Raw genomic sequence first — 15933 nt, forward strand, 5'->3', positions numbered from 1 at the left:
ATATTTACAATTTGGTAGAACTACAAGTTAATTTAGCAAATTATTCGATACAGACATATTTATGGAACCAAATATTCCATTTGGTTATGTAGCTACATTTTCTGACTAATGTTGAAGTTTCAGCCATTTTCGAGAGAACTATATTTTGCAGGGACTATACCTACGCAAATGCCATCATAAACTATTTCTTGTTGCGTAAATGTATTGCTACGTCATTACATTATCAAACTAATGTAAAAAATGGTAAGCTTCTTGTATGGGGGTTTTCTACCCTTTCCAACAAGGTATAATGTGTCATATTCAGGTGAAAGTTTAGCAATATTTAGATAGCAAAATGAATATACCGACATGCCTAATTCTAAGATTCAGACTAGTTATCGATAAACTATAGATGTGTCTGGACAAGAATATATGCAGATGTTTTGTATTTGGAGAGATTTGGGGACACTTCAGAACATCTAGGTGCAGTTTTGGGAAAATTCACATGGAATTTGAATGCCCGTCAATATCTATACAATATTTTTAGTATATACAATAAGTATATATAAGTTTGTGCGCAAATATAAAGTAGTTCTGAGTTGGTCCCTTACTTCGAAATTTAGATATTAAACTATAAAAACATAAGGCATTTTGTACTTTCTTTGTATTTTAGTATATATTTGGTGTGCACTGTATGTACATGCTCTCACACAAATTAGTCTCAAATTTCTGAATGGTTCAAGCCTCTTCTTTAAGTCTTCAAACATGTGTGTACACTAAATCGTTTTTGAGATATTGAAACTTTTTTAGGACTAGTAAAAAATATGTGGAAAAAGAGGAAAGGGTTCAATCTGGACAATGAGCTTATCACACTTTTTTTGTCTATCCAGCACATAGAAACCCCCAATTATTGGAGTGCATTAATGAAACTTTGAAGAAGGAAAACAATATAAAACTCCAAACTCAGTTCTGAAACTGAATTGTGTTGCAATGCAAAACACCACACAACCAAATGTTATTATGATTAAATTGTGTATTATTATTATTATTATTATTATTATTATTATTATTATTATTATTATTATTATTATTATTTAGATTTAGATTTAGATTTAGATTTACATTAACATTAACATTTACATTGAACAATTTAGGGTAAATGTAAATGCTTCTTCATTTTACAGGATTGACATATCTACTTTCCATATAGTGCACATGCCAGCGGGCCAATAAACACAGTGGGGAATGTGAATGGAGCCAGCACTAGTAGCTTTAAATAGATGTATGCTCAGTAATTTTCATTCCCTGCACTACAGTGAAGAATAGATTCTCCTGGAAAGATTGAAACATTTGTCAGCTTCAATAGTTCCTCAGTAAAACCCTTACTGGTAACATGACAAACAGAGCATCAATAGAAATTGCTAACAATTGAAAAATGGCACTTGAACTGGTGACGAGCACTTCCCAAATGAATGCAGCTACAATAGGGAATAAGTGTGCTGGAATATATGTTTTAAATACCAGTAAAAGCTCAACACCAGTATGTTTTTTATGATCAAATAAATGCATATTTTAGGGATCAGAAGTGATGTCAGCTCTCCTGCTAACATACAACTTTTGCATTCATGCAGCTTCACTGAATTATTAATGAGGATGAAGGCATATTTCAAGCACCTTTTTTCCTGATAAATATTAACGAATTAATTCACAGGCTACATTTTATATTTAGCCGCCAAAGCCGCTTTGCTTGCTGTGAGACAGAGAAGACAGCCACAATCTCAAAGAAGCTTATTCAAATGATTTTAAAAGCCAAGTTGTCAACAGAGGAGGAAATCAGACACAGAGGAACAACATGGCAGATGGAGAAAATCATAGCTTGCAGTCGAAGAATTACCAAGGTTTATTTTATTTTTTAAGAAGGACATAAAGAGTCATTAAGACTTAAGATCAGAAACAGTCATGCTTCCCCATGATTCCGTCTACCATTGTTCATTCATACTTCTTGGTCTCAGCCTATAACAAATCCTTACTGGACTTCTTTTCCGCCTGTGGATATCTCTTCACCTTAGGAACCCATGTAAAACTTGGGGCAGTACTTCTGGATTTATCTCATATCTCACCGAATCAAAAATACGGACCTACTTGCCTGTCATTAATAAATGTAAATTGAAATAGGTTGAGCTTTAATATTTGCCTATGGATTTTTTTTAGATGGAAAGGAAAACTGTGATCCAGACTTTATGGAATAATTATGACCATTTTTGTTTTCATCCATAAGAATGGAAAGTATATGGACAGGAAGTACTTCCGCACCTTGGCTTGAAGTTGACTTCTTCTTGTCTACTACTGTTAATCCTTGATGAAGACAAGTGTGACAATAAGCTCTCTGTGTGAACTGAAATCCTCTTAGGGAAAGCTTTGTGGGTAAACTTGCCTTATGTAAATTATAAACCCCATTAGCTTTGAAAAACTCGTCAGCTGCATTGAGATTAATGACTGGGTGACTACTTGATTTAATAGGGTTATTTCAGTGCTTCTGGGGGAAATAAACAGTAAAGTTAAAGCGAGACATTTCTCACCGCTGTTTTCAATCGCAGTATCTTGCGTGGAATACTGCAGTAGTGGACAGAGAGGTCTTTATGCTAGTGCTTGAGCGGAAAGAAGGTTGGATGGGTGTTTTTACTATAAAATTGTGAGAAATAATCCCATGTGGAAGACTTGTAGATATGCTTTGAAACGTAAGTCCAGGTGTATGGAGCCGGAACTGCATACTGCATACTGCTCTGGATAAGAGCGTCTGCCAAATGCCAATAATGTAATACTAGGCAAGAATAATTAATGCTGTCTACACTTCCCCCAAAAAGACAGTCACCTTTAATTTGTTTGTGAAAAATGATGGTCACAATTTTTTTCTTCAAAACCCATTGATCTAAAAAATGTGGAAATACAAGACCAAGACTTCATAGTCCTGAAAGTCGCAAATATACTTTTAATATTTTTGCTACTTATATGCAAATGCTATTTTTATGTGTTTTGTGTATATAAAGCTCAAGCCCATAGTTTAGCTGTCTTGAAAATGTATTTTTGCAGGAAATGATTGTTGTAAATTAGAGTATATGGATTTGAAAACACGATTAGAGATAAAAACTGAAATGTGCTCTGCAATTTTCTATTAAATAGGGAAAATTGAATTTTTTTAAATGATTTTTTATTATTTTATTTTGCTTGCTTTGGCTATTTTCCTCCAAAGCTATGCAAGGGATTATGGGTACTTTTCAGGCGAGTCAATAAACTCCCTGAATTGTCATTGTGTGACAAAGGCACGGTGCACAAATACATGCTGTTGCCATGACAGATGTCCAGAATGTTTTGTCCAGTTAATTCAGCCAATCCACATACCTACATTAATGCCCCCTCCCCTTTCTCCACTGCACTATACGAGCCAGCAGACACAGAAATGTGAACAGAGATTAGCTAAAGCTGATTGGACCCTTCATGTGTTGGATCCACCAAATCTTTCAGCTGAAGGCTTATTCTGTCATTATACCATCCGGATGCAATCCCGGTGCCTGCCAACCAAGGGGAATGGTCACATGGTTGGAATACAGGAGAGATTTGGAAGGGTATGATTTTTTGGGATGGAGGGATCTGCACCGTGGGGTCAGATGTGATGAAGGGTGACCAAGAGTCAGGGTTAAATACCGTCTTCCCCAGACATTCCATGCAGATTTGCACTCAGGGTCTGAGTCAGGCAGCTCGCTTCCAGGATTCTAAAAAACCCTGTAATCCCTTCCTGCCATCTCTGGATTGACTGGGCACAACATGACAGAGCTGTGGTCTCCCACATCTTCCCAAATCCAAAAAGCATTTGTACATGTTAATAAGAATGCCAACTTGAAGTTATGTTGGACCACCCCTGTGACAAAGCTTAAAAATAAAATATATTAAGAATGATTCGTCTGAAAGTTAAATACGAACACAATATTTGTGTTTAAATCGAAAGCAGATTACGCCTGGAGGGTTCTGCATTTAGTATAAGCCACAGCAACCCACTACTTTTTGACCACACAGCACAGCTGAAAAAGAAAAATCTGTGACATTGTCAATTTGTTGAAAAGCTACCGCTTTTTTGACAGTGTGCCCCCAAAATGACATTTCGCCTGGAGCCTGTGAATGCAGACTGATAGAGGGCACCGTCACCTCCGCAACGAGGCTGAGGTGGCTGAGGTGGCTCAGTCCACTCAACCAGACAGAAAGCAAGAGCACAAGATTCACTCCCTTTTTTCTCCTCTCCAGCCAGATTTACAGAGTGGCAGATCAACCTGTTTGCCAAAGGGACCCCATTTCTCAGTGTACAGGTGTATAGGCAAGGCGGAATGCAGGAAAGTTGACCAAGTAAAGAAAAATGTAACAATAAGAAAGCCGCATTTGCCACCTGTGTTGGTGACGGGGGGATGCTTACAGAAACAAGGAGCTGAAGGGAGATGCGTGCCGGCTGTGTTTGTCCGAGGGGACTGAATTAGTATGCTTGTTTAGGCCCATGATTGAACGACCGTGTTTGCGGAACAGAGCTTTAATATGATCCGGGGTTTCTCTCACCCATCTGACCCCGGGGTTAAATATCTCCTCTCCTGCGATTCTGTTCTTTTCTCCCCTCTGTTCGAGCCGCTGGCAGAGTTTCCAGAGTCACATGACGGCACCATTCATTCACTGAGAGCCAATCAATACCTCCACCGCAGAGACTGTTCAGCCTTGATTGATCTCAGCTATCAGCTCCCAGCATCTGCTCCCCAGAATCCAGAAATGGGAGGAGGCAGATGTCTTCCAAGTGAAAGACCCATCTGTCCCACATTATTTGGCCTGGATGAAATTTCATTTCTTTATTATTCCCTGCATTGGCTTGGGTAAAAATGCTCACTTGTCCTCTACTACTTTTTGCTACCTGCAGTAGAACTGCACCTTCATCTTGCTTTTAAAATAACGAATGGAACAGAAGAAATACAACTGCTTTGATGGCCATTTTGCCCCCTAGTGGTAATAAGAAGTCACTGCCAGAGCCCCTAAATTTTGTCAGAGAGCAAGGAGCTCTGAATTTTCTAGCACTCCTCCCCAGCCAGTTGCAGGCGATAAAGTTCACTTGTGTTGCAATGCATCAGAAGTCTGACATTTCTGTAATGTCTTAATACTGATATTGATGCTCTCTGGCAATGTACCAGGCACCCAAATTGACAAAAACATCTCTTTACTAGCTGTGCAGCTATAACAAAATAGATAGAATAAGTTGTCATTTATTTATTGTATTTATTTATTCATACGACCGTATCTTATTAGCTTTCAGCATGTCCCCTCTCGTTTTCATAAAGAAGTGGGAAATGAAGTTCTCTTGTGCCCCTCTTTTTTACTTATCACACTTGAAGCTCCACCCTCTCTGTCCCCCATACACATCACTGCTAATGGACACAAGAATCAGAGCCTTCCTTTTCCCTCTGTATCTCTCTCCCCCTCTCTCTGCTTCTCTCTCTTTCTCTTCCCTCTGCATCTCTCTCCATCTCTCTGCTTCTCTCTCTCTTCATCTCCCTCTCTCTCCGTCCCTCCCTCCTTCCCTCTGACTATTTAATCTCAGTTCACTTTGACAATACTAAAACATGAATTGCTTAAATAGCTCTTCAATAGCTTTGCTTTTAATTCATGTCTTCAGCAGACACTTTCATGCAGAGTGATTTTTCCCCTCTCTGGAACTTAATTTCTTTAATTCAACTCCAAAGGGCTGCAGTATATCCTCAGAGGAACACTGCCCTAAGAAAGAAAGTATGAGCCTGACTGTTTAATAACAATTATTCTTTATCGGAAAACAATATCATATTTATTTCCTAAATTACCAGAGTGCTTCAGTGTTAATAATGTTCTAGAGGCTGGCAGATCACATGATCTCCATTTAAACATAACAAGTTCATGACACAGTAAGCTCTTGCAAATATTATTATTATTATTATTATTATTATTATTATTATTATTATTATTCAAGTCAAGTCACTCTTATAAGTGGGATGGCCCTCTAATACATTTTTCACAGGTATCACTCAGTCAAGGAGACCTGTAGAGCTTGTTTTTTCCCCTCTCTATTGGTCCATCAAGCAATCAATCATTCAGCCAGAACTGCCCTGATAATAAAATTTAAAATGTTCTAGATGAGTGGGAGTAGACAGTATAATAATGTACATTTAAACACCAGTAATTGGCCTGGATCCACATGTATAGCTTTGAATGATCAGCCAGTTTGTACATGTGAATATGTTCCTACACACTGTGAGCAATATGGAGCAATTACCTTCAAATGTAATCATTTTACTTTATTACTTCATATTACATAATTTTGTCAAAACAGTTTATTAATAATCCTTATTATAGCAGACTGGAGACGGAATGTACAGTGATGTAATTAGTCGTTTTAATTTAAGGTGAAGGCTTTATGTGATGTACACGAAGGTTATAAACCAGCACTACCCCATCAGATCCTTCTATTTCAGGATCACAAGCCACCATTGGTCAGCAGAAACAATATGTTAATTCTGTTAATTCAGTGTTAATTCAAATTACATTAATGACATTAATGGCATAATGGCAAATGAACAGTGAATCAACACGACCAGCTGTGCTGCGAAACAAACATACAAAAAACACACGCAGTCAAAACCTAAATTTTGATTTAGTCACAGCCTTAGTCAGATAAGAAGCAACAAGGGGAACAGCCACATAGACTGACTGTAAAGGCAAGAAGAAATGTGGGTAAGCTTGGCGAGGCATTGTTCGTAAAAGGTAGAAGCAACTGGGGCAACAATGGATAGCCTGTAGTGCGGGTAATTTCAACTCCTTTCACTGACTTCAGTCATTTGATCATTTGATTTAGTTGACTATAAAGATTTGTCCACTGATTCATTCATCAATTTGTTCAGTAGTACTTCCGGTACTCAGAGAGTCCATGTGCAGCCAGCATTCATCCAGCACAGATTCTTTCATTGATTCCTCATGGCAGCCAACCCCATGGATGCTAACTGATGTGCACTGAAGTTAAAACTCATTTTATAGCCCACTTCTTATTTTGTCCAGTCACTTGTCACCTGCTTATACACATATTATAGAAGGAATGAAATTAGCTATGGTTTCATTTCACTTGCTTGTGCCTGACTTCAATAACACACTGTAGAGATATAAGTATTCAAGTCCTTTGGGCAAAATGCAATTTGGACAAAAAAAAAAAAAGAATACCCATCATTGAGGACATATTATTAATACTATATTATGCAGTGAAATGGAGCATTGACTCACTGCAATTTATGTGACATGGTATATCAGGATTTCTTTAAATACTATGAAGTCAAAACAGTGTCAAGAAATTACAATTCACAGGAAAAAAAAATTTTTTTGTTTGAATTAAAATTGTGTTTTTAATTATTCTTCCATTCGTTTGCATTATTCTTTTTCTTTTGCATTTTCCTCCCACAGTCCAAAGACATACAGGTTAGGCTGATTGGAGAGTCTAAATTGCCCATAGGTATGAGTGTGTGAGTGAATGGTGCGTGTGCCCTGCGATGGACTGGCGACCTGTCCAGCGTGTATTCCTGCCTTTCGTCCAATGTATGCTGGGATAGGCTCCAGCTCCCCTGCGATCCTGTTCAGGATAAGCGGGTTAGGATAATGAATGAATGAATGAATGAATTAATTTTACTTTTGACACTGATTTTACGAGGGGTTGGGATTAAGTAAGGCGTGTCTATGCTGCCTATGCTCGTGTGACATCATTGATGTTAATATTTGATAGTATAAGACAAGTTGAAGCAATATGTATAAATATGAACAGTTAAAATATGTTAATGAACCCGCTCTATCATAATCAGTTGAAGGTCATGACGGCCAATTTCACATGAATACATGTTTATGTAAAAATGTTTTTTTTTTTTTTTTGGTTTTCATCTTCATTTTATAAAACCATATCTTGCCTTTCATAATCTGCATGTCTTAATGTCAAATTCAGTGTAAAAATAGCTTTTCACAGTGAAAGTAACACCGGAGTTGTGCATGGTTTGGAGGTTAGCCAGCTTATCACCAGTCATCAGTCACCATGCGGTCAATCAATCAGGACCACAAGCGACCACTTTAATGTCTTGGATTTCATGATTTTTATGTCTCGATGTCAAATTCTGTTTTAAAATTAAGTTTTTAGGTTTAAGAAATCTGGGGTGCATTTCCCGAAGCCTTCTTAACGATACGTCGTTCGTAAGTTGTACCTTAAGCTCTACCTTAACATTTCAGCGTGTTTCTTGAAACGTTCTTAGCTAAGTATATCTTCTGTACTTCGTACTTTCGTAAGGTTGGTCTGGACCACTCATGTTGTCAGCTCACTCCGCTAGTGGCCACCACTGTTACGACCGCAAGCCTCTGAAATCAGCTGTTGCTCTTAGTTGCATCTCAATCTGTTAAGCAATATGTACACTAATAATTCTACAGTTGTAGTTGGCTAATAATATTACTAAAATACTATTTTAGTTCCGAGAAGTCCTCTTAGTCCTCTTTAGCCTCTTTAGCACATTGTGATCAGTAATTTACAGCCTTAAAAATGTACTTTACAATTATTTTGGCATCGTGGGTGACATTTGGAAACATGCTAGTAATATCGACGTAAAAGTAAAGATGTTTTCATCACACAAACTGCATTAGCTGACAGTGATTGGTAGCTAGCTAGCTAGACATTCCCTGATGTGGGGGCAGTTTCCCCACTAATGGGTAAGCAGGTTACAACTGTTATTATTCCTATAATTACATTAATAGGACTGCAGTATAGTACTAATTCTATATTTGAAATATTGTCAGCACTCATATTGAGGGCAACTTCTGCCATGCAAACCCTAGTGTGATGTAACAGTAGAATTTCTTGTTGCACAAGAAAAAAAAAACTGTTGCCACTGGAAATATTTTTGAACTGGTCCACGGAAGGGTTAACATAAAAAAAAAGGTAAATATTGTGTTTGAAAATTTGAAATAAAATAATTTTATCAAAAAAAAGAGTGCAAGCGAGTTGAATGAGTGATATAAGGTGATATAATATTCAGCCTGCAGAAGTGTTCACGGAAGGCATTTATTATAGGTCGTTTTTAGCACTGGCATATAAATGGAAAGTGTATTTAGTTTGATAAAAAGTTAAATGAAAACTATTCAGTCCCACCTTTCTTTTGATATCACACGCAGTGGTATGTAGAGACTCATAATGGAGCTTCTCTTAATGTGCGTGCTCTTTGGCCGTGATGAAATTAGCAGTTGGTGCTAATGCACTGTATTTAACGGAAAAGAAAAGGGGCAATAATAAAATGAAATCATTATCACAGCTAATTGTTCTTATCCAACTGGCCTCTTTTACAACTGTGCTGTAGTTGTGCCTGGAGTCACGACATCACTGAGATCGAGTTGGACACGCCCTAATTCACCAGCACCTTGAGTTCCCACTAGAACTGGACGATTGATGTGACTTGACTGTGGAAACAAGGCTCATAGAGTATAAGAACCAAATTAATCTGTTAATGCAGTTTTAAATTATCCACTCGCTGAGCACTTTATTAGGAGCATTTTTACTTGATTTCACCTACTTATTCATACAATTATCTAATCAGCCAATTGGGCGGCAGCAGTGCAATGCATACAATCATGTAGATACGGGTCAGGAGCTTCAGTTAATGTTCACTTCAGAATGGGGAAAAGATGTGATCTAAGTGACTTTGACCATGGAATGATTGTTGGTGGTAAACAGGGTGATTGAGTATCTCAGAAACTGCTGATCTCCAGGGATTTTCACATACACTCTAGGGTTTACAAAGAATAAACAACAAAAAAATCCAGTGAGTAGCAGTTCTGCAGACCGAAATGCCTTGTTAACGAGGAGAATAGCCAGACTGGTCAAAGCTGACAGGATGGTAACAGTAACGCAAATCACCACACATTTCAACAGTGGTATGCAGAAGAGCATCTCTGAACACACAACACATCATAACTCTAAGTGGATCGGCTACAGCAGTAGAAGTCTAATAAATACCTAATAAAGTGCTCACTGAGTGTATGTTACACATCAAAATAAATTTCTCCATGTAGTATGAATCATTCCCATCAGTAATTGACTGACTGTGAAGGCATTGTATGGTAAGCCTGAGTACTGCTCCAGAAAGATGCTAGCTTCATCAGAGCTCTGTACAGTAGCTGAGCAGGGTGGCGAAGGCGTAGTTCAGAATGGCTGGAACTGACGCAGACTGGGGTAGAGTAAAGGTTGGGGGGGTTGAGCAAGGGTGGGTAGTGCCAAACTGGGAATATATAATTTTCTAATTGGCAGACTGAACTAATTACAGACTCATTAAAGAGCTTCTAAATTAGCATGTGCCATTAATGCTGCTTGGTACAGAGGGGTCATTGGGGAGAAGTCAGCTGCATTTAATTAAACAGGGGTGGGGGCTTGAGATCTTGAGGGTGTAAAAATAAGAAAACATAGGGAGGAGTGTTGGCTTTGCGGAGGAGGCATTCCTTACCCGTCATTATACGATGAGCTATAGGAGCCGTCAGAAGTAAACAGCTCCGATTATAGGGAATCCCCACTGGGGGAACTCAAGCACGGCTCGTCCCTGTTCCTTGCAACAGCAGGGTTTAAACTCGGCTTTGTTCTTCCCAAAAGCTGCGCTCTTTCATTCCTCAGGAAGCATTATCACTCTTTCAAACGTCTCTCTCCCTTCCTGTCTGACTCTCTTTGTGCCAGCCGGGGGCCTTTGTCAGCTGTCAGTTCCAATACTCTCGGCACAGGCAGGGTTCTATATCTCTCGCTCTCTCTCTTCCTCTCGCTCTCTCGCACGCGCTTCACCACTTTCCCCCACTCTAGCACTTACTCGCTCTTCTCCTCTGCCTCCTCTTCCCGTATCTCACTCTACCCCCTCCTGTTTTCTCTCTATAGTTTTCGCTTTGTTCATGAAAGGAAGCACGGATTCAAAGAATGCAGCGAACGTGTCGGTTATTGGTAGGATTGTATATCCCACTGTCGTCTTTATTGTTTTTTGTCAGATACAGGTTCAGTGTGTCAGGCTCAGTTTGCGCTTGTTTGTGCTTTGACAGAGCACATCTAGGGAACAGCGTACAAGAGAAAGAGGAATGTTGAGTGTTCACAGCCGCTGCCACCAAAGTACTAGTGCCCCAGTCCCTGTGAGGGAGATGAATGAAGGAATAAACCAGGCCTCTAATCCGTAATAAAGTCTTTGTAGATAATACAATTCCTGCTTGCCATGCTGTGTCATTCACTTTGGACGACCCATCGGAATAGCCCTAGAAGAACTTTAAATTAAACAAGCATATTTAGTGCAGTCAGCACAAAGCTGCTTATGTGTGCTTGGGGAGGGAAGGCAGTTGAAATGTTTGCTATGCAATTCCGACGTGTAATGTAATGCTATATTCCACAAAAAGAAAAAAAAACACTAACTTTTACTTGTATTTACACTTGCTGTATGCTACCTCGAGGGCTGAGGTTTCCAGGGCTTTGTGGGAAAGAAAACTGTAAAGTGAAAACTTTCCAGTTGGTCCTTCATTTCCCAACTTATTTCCCCACTGCCGCTGAGGTGTTTTCTCTGAAAGACTTTTACATTTCAGTGTTTTTCCCTGTGACCATTGAGGATGATATTCCTCCTCACTGTCCTCATAGTACACAAAACACCCTGATGTCATACAGTAGGCCTGTCATATAATTGTTACACGCAATGGCATGATTTAGATATCCATCCATTGTAGCCTGCCGCCAAATGTTAGCTAATAACTGAGGTAGAGGTCCTTAAGCACAGAATGGCCACTAGGGTACCATTTTGGGAACCCCAGCTTTAAGCATCTTAACTGGTAGAAGTAATGATCAAAATGGCTACCAGCTGTATCAGCTATATATAAACATATGTGCATCTAACTGGATATAAGAGTTTGGGACAGTCTTGTTTTTGTTTTTGTTTTGTTTAGACGGGGGGAGGCAGTTAGGCTAACAGATAGAGAGGGAATGACAGCACAGAAAACGCAGGGAAAGATTCTCCTCCCACGCGAAGGATTCACATATGGCTCCAGAGTCAGCTGCCCTACGGACCATGCCATACGTCTCGCCAGCTGCTCTATTTTTAATGTTAAAGTGATGGGATTTGCATATTTCTTTTAGAATTACTTAAAGAAATAAGGAATAACTCTCAGCCAGTTAAAGACTGATGATTAATGAGCCAAATTGCTGCGTGAACTCTGGCCTAGACTTAATTAAAACTTTAACCTAATCACTGATCATAAATTATACCCATGAGCCTCATGGTATTTTAGGGATGAGAAGTACAAATTGTTCTCAGAGGCATAAATGATTACACTCAAGAAAGAGAAAACCACGCCACAAATTGGTTCAGTGAGTTGTGGCATGTCGTGTCAGTTACATCCAAGCAGTCAAATTCAACTGGGCATATATTTGGATGCAAATTGTTTTGAGTTTCGAAGAATATGAAAACATGAAAATGCCACACTTCTCTCCGTGCAATTAAAACACCCAGAGGAAGGCTTGCTGCCTAAACATGTCGGTGACTTTTAAATAAAAAAGCATCTAAATTGCCTGGAGGGAAGCTTGTGATTTACATTTTTTCACTTTTGATTAACGGACCAAGCTACATACAAACAGTCACAATAAACATGAACAAGATTGTGATGTGTTGTGATAATACTGGCATGCTGATTGTCCCTGTATAGGCTATGGAGTTGGACTGTGACAGGGTACTTATTGCCACCGTGTCCTGTTGCCTTGCAGGTGTTCCCCTCAGGCCTGCCTGGATGGAGGAACCTCTCTGCACTGCACTCTCCAGCTGATGGACTGTCTGAGGCTATAACCTGTGCTGTATGTTTATGTTTGTGCCCGTTTGTTTAATGTCAAGGTCCAATCACTCCAATTCAAGTGAAACCTGTCCGTTCACATCCAAGTCCTCTGACCACAGCAGCCCAGCAAGAGATGGAATAGATTACTCCATTAAAAATAATTCTGCCACTCAACCACTAATGGATTATATGTGTTTTCACAGTTATGAAATGCTTGTTAATACGTTTTAAATATAGTTTGGCAGTTTCTTATCAATATTTCTGATAGAGAGCTCAAGATCCCATTCCGATTCAAATGATATCGCATTGGCATACATTTTCCTTTATGAAAGTGTGAGAGAATGCAGACCTGTGCTACGAGTCATTATTTAGGCAGAAGGATCTGACAGTTTATATATACTATGGTGTGATAATTTGAACAGTATATCTTGGCTTATCAATCCCTTATGTCCAAAGGACAGAAATTGTGATTTAGTTAATCCTTGGTTAAGTAAATGCTGTTATGTCCTTGATGGATAATGTCTTGTTTGCATTTATTGAACTAATGTCGCTTTCAGCAGACGTGTTTTCAAATTGAACTGAGGATTGCTTGTAAAAATGTCATTGTAAATTCAGGGTCAACAGTCATTCATTCATTCCGATGTTTTCAGGATTTTCAAATATTTTGTTGTACTGGACTTATGTATAAAATAAAAATGGCATTTGTAAAGATGTATATTATTACAGTATATCAAAAAATCTATCCTCACTATCATGATTAGTCATCTCGTTCATGTTGCTTCTTGTCAGAAAGCTGTTGTATTGTTTTATTATTCTTTGTGTTTGTTAATGTTATTTTCACATGAAATTATATTAAATATCTCTTTGTTTATGAAATAAAACTGTTAAAAAAACGTTAAAACCTGATGGAAGCAGAGGAGCCCTGTGTGTGACAGGTCTCTATTGACGGCAGACATTATAATCTGGTGTTTGCGTCTGGCTTATTAATGCCTAGCAGTAAAACTCAGGCGAGAGCCACTTCATCTCTCCAAGGGGATAAAGTGTGATTTCAGGATGGCGAAAAAGAAAACACAATGTCCTGTCTTTAAAAGCACTGCTTTCCAGAGCTTGCCAAACTGCAGATTTTTTAACCCTTTACAATCCATAGTTGCAGCACAGCTACCATTCTGATTTTAAACCTTATCACACACTGCTGGTAATTATACCTGAATCTCTGATTTAGCATACCTTGTGATCCACAATATCTTTTTATAAATTGGCATTATGTGTTACATTATGTGTATATTTGCCATTATTGCACAGATGTATTGTACTTTGTACTGAACTGAAATGAAGTGTAAGCATAATAAAGCCCTCCCATAATAAAGCATTCAAGAGCCGTCAATAAATAGCTTAACATTTATTAATGCAGCGATAAGCAATTATCACATCCAATTCAGGATGTATATAGATACAGTTAAAATTATGTGGATAGATAGTGAGTTAACTGTTTGCATACACCAGTCATATGAGGTGATAATAACTGCTGAACAATCAGATTATAATGTAAGTCTATGAGTAGTCAATTATACATTCTTCATGAACTGAAAACATACTGTTATCAAGCATCATATTAATAAGCCTATAAGTCATGAGTTAATTGTTTACAAATAGTTGGTTATGTGTAATGTTTTGTATTTATTGATAGGCTCCTAACATTATAGTACTAATAGTACTATATTAGTAAAGTACTAATGATTAATAAATGGTTTGTAAGCTATGTATTGATGGCTTATGCATGCTTTTAATGGGTGGTAACTATGAAGAAATATATTAGCTTTTTTATTACTGTTTAAAATATTCTTATTATTTCATATTGGTTACAGTGTGCACATATGTATGTTAAGTTATTTATAAGGCTGTGGACTTGATTTATGATGACATTATTTTATAATATTGTTTATCTGCTGTTATAGATATGAACATAGGACTACTTGATGCTATATGTCCTGATAGAAAAAACAATCTGTCTTCTGCATGGGACCTGCTGCTTATCAAAAGTGGTAAAAACATTATGCACAACAACATTTATGGCATGATAGCATCTGTGGAGTTGTACTATTGTGACCTTACATGCAGAAGAATTGTGTCCAATGATTTGTATCTCATATCAAAAGTTTCAGGTTTAGTTGCCAATTAATGGAGGAGGGTGTGGCCATAATGAGTAGCTTGAGCATCCCATTGTCTCTGTAAAAATTCCATTATGCCATCACTGAAAGTTATGAAAGATTTGTTTGTGTTATATGTATGTATGTTTGTGATTTCATTTGGCCAATTTTAAAAGACATTTATTCTTTACATTTTAAATCTTGCTCGATTCTGGGACACATTTCCATGAGGAAAAACATGAGCATGTATTATTCATTGTACTCTCAGTTTTGAAAATGGTATACTGTATGTTAAAACATACTGTATATTTGATAAAAAGCTGTACTTTAATGTTTTAGAACATATTTTATAGTAAACACCAAATATACTGTATTTTGCAACTGAGGTGTTTTTTCCCCAAGAATGTTTAAAGCATCCATTGCTGAAAATATACCTGTGTTGGGACCTTGTGCAATTTCAACCATCACGGATTGTCTGCTTATGAAAAAATCTGCCCTAATTTCATTTAACATGAATTGTATCTTTAAAAAGTTGTTTCTTCTCTCTTCCTGTGCTGCATTTTTGCTCTAATAAATAATATTTGAAAAGCCACAGTGATTTTTCTGTAAGAATACTGCATGTCTTTCGTACAAGCAGAGACAGCCTTCCAACACTGGCAGAAGCACTCTTTTGCCTGGACAAGTCATGCAGGTGCATTTTCACAATGTAGCTGTCTTGTATTCCTCCCTTTCAAAAGTTCAACAACCCTGACGGCACTCACACTAATCAGCCTTTTTGAAGGTCATATTTTACATTGTAACTGTATGAATAATGTGAGTCTTTGAATTCCAAATTTTTAAAAAACCCTTAAACATGAACTTAAGTGACCAAACTAAATATTCTGGTATTGTATTACTGCCCATGCAG

At 38.0% G+C, this 15933-nt stretch overlaps 1 protein-coding gene across 2 annotated transcripts in view; it reads left to right on the forward strand.

The window, feature by feature from the left end:
- The window catches only part of tsnare1 (T-SNARE Domain Containing 1), a 177636-nt gene extending 162018 nt beyond the window's left edge, over positions 1 to 15618 (forward strand). For both annotated transcript variants that reach the window (XM_061262253.1, XM_061262263.1), the window contains exon 12: positions 12815 to 15618. The gene's annotated coding sequence lies outside the window, so the exon portion shown is untranslated. The remainder of the gene's footprint in view (positions 1 to 12814) is intronic.
- The last annotated feature ends 315 nt before the right edge of the window (positions 15619 to 15933 follow it).

The sequence above is a fragment of the Conger conger genome, chromosome 1, assembly GCF_963514075.1.
Source record: "Conger conger chromosome 1, fConCon1.1, whole genome shotgun sequence".
NCBI classification, from domain to species: domain Eukaryota; kingdom Metazoa; phylum Chordata; class Actinopteri; order Anguilliformes; family Congridae; genus Conger; species Conger conger.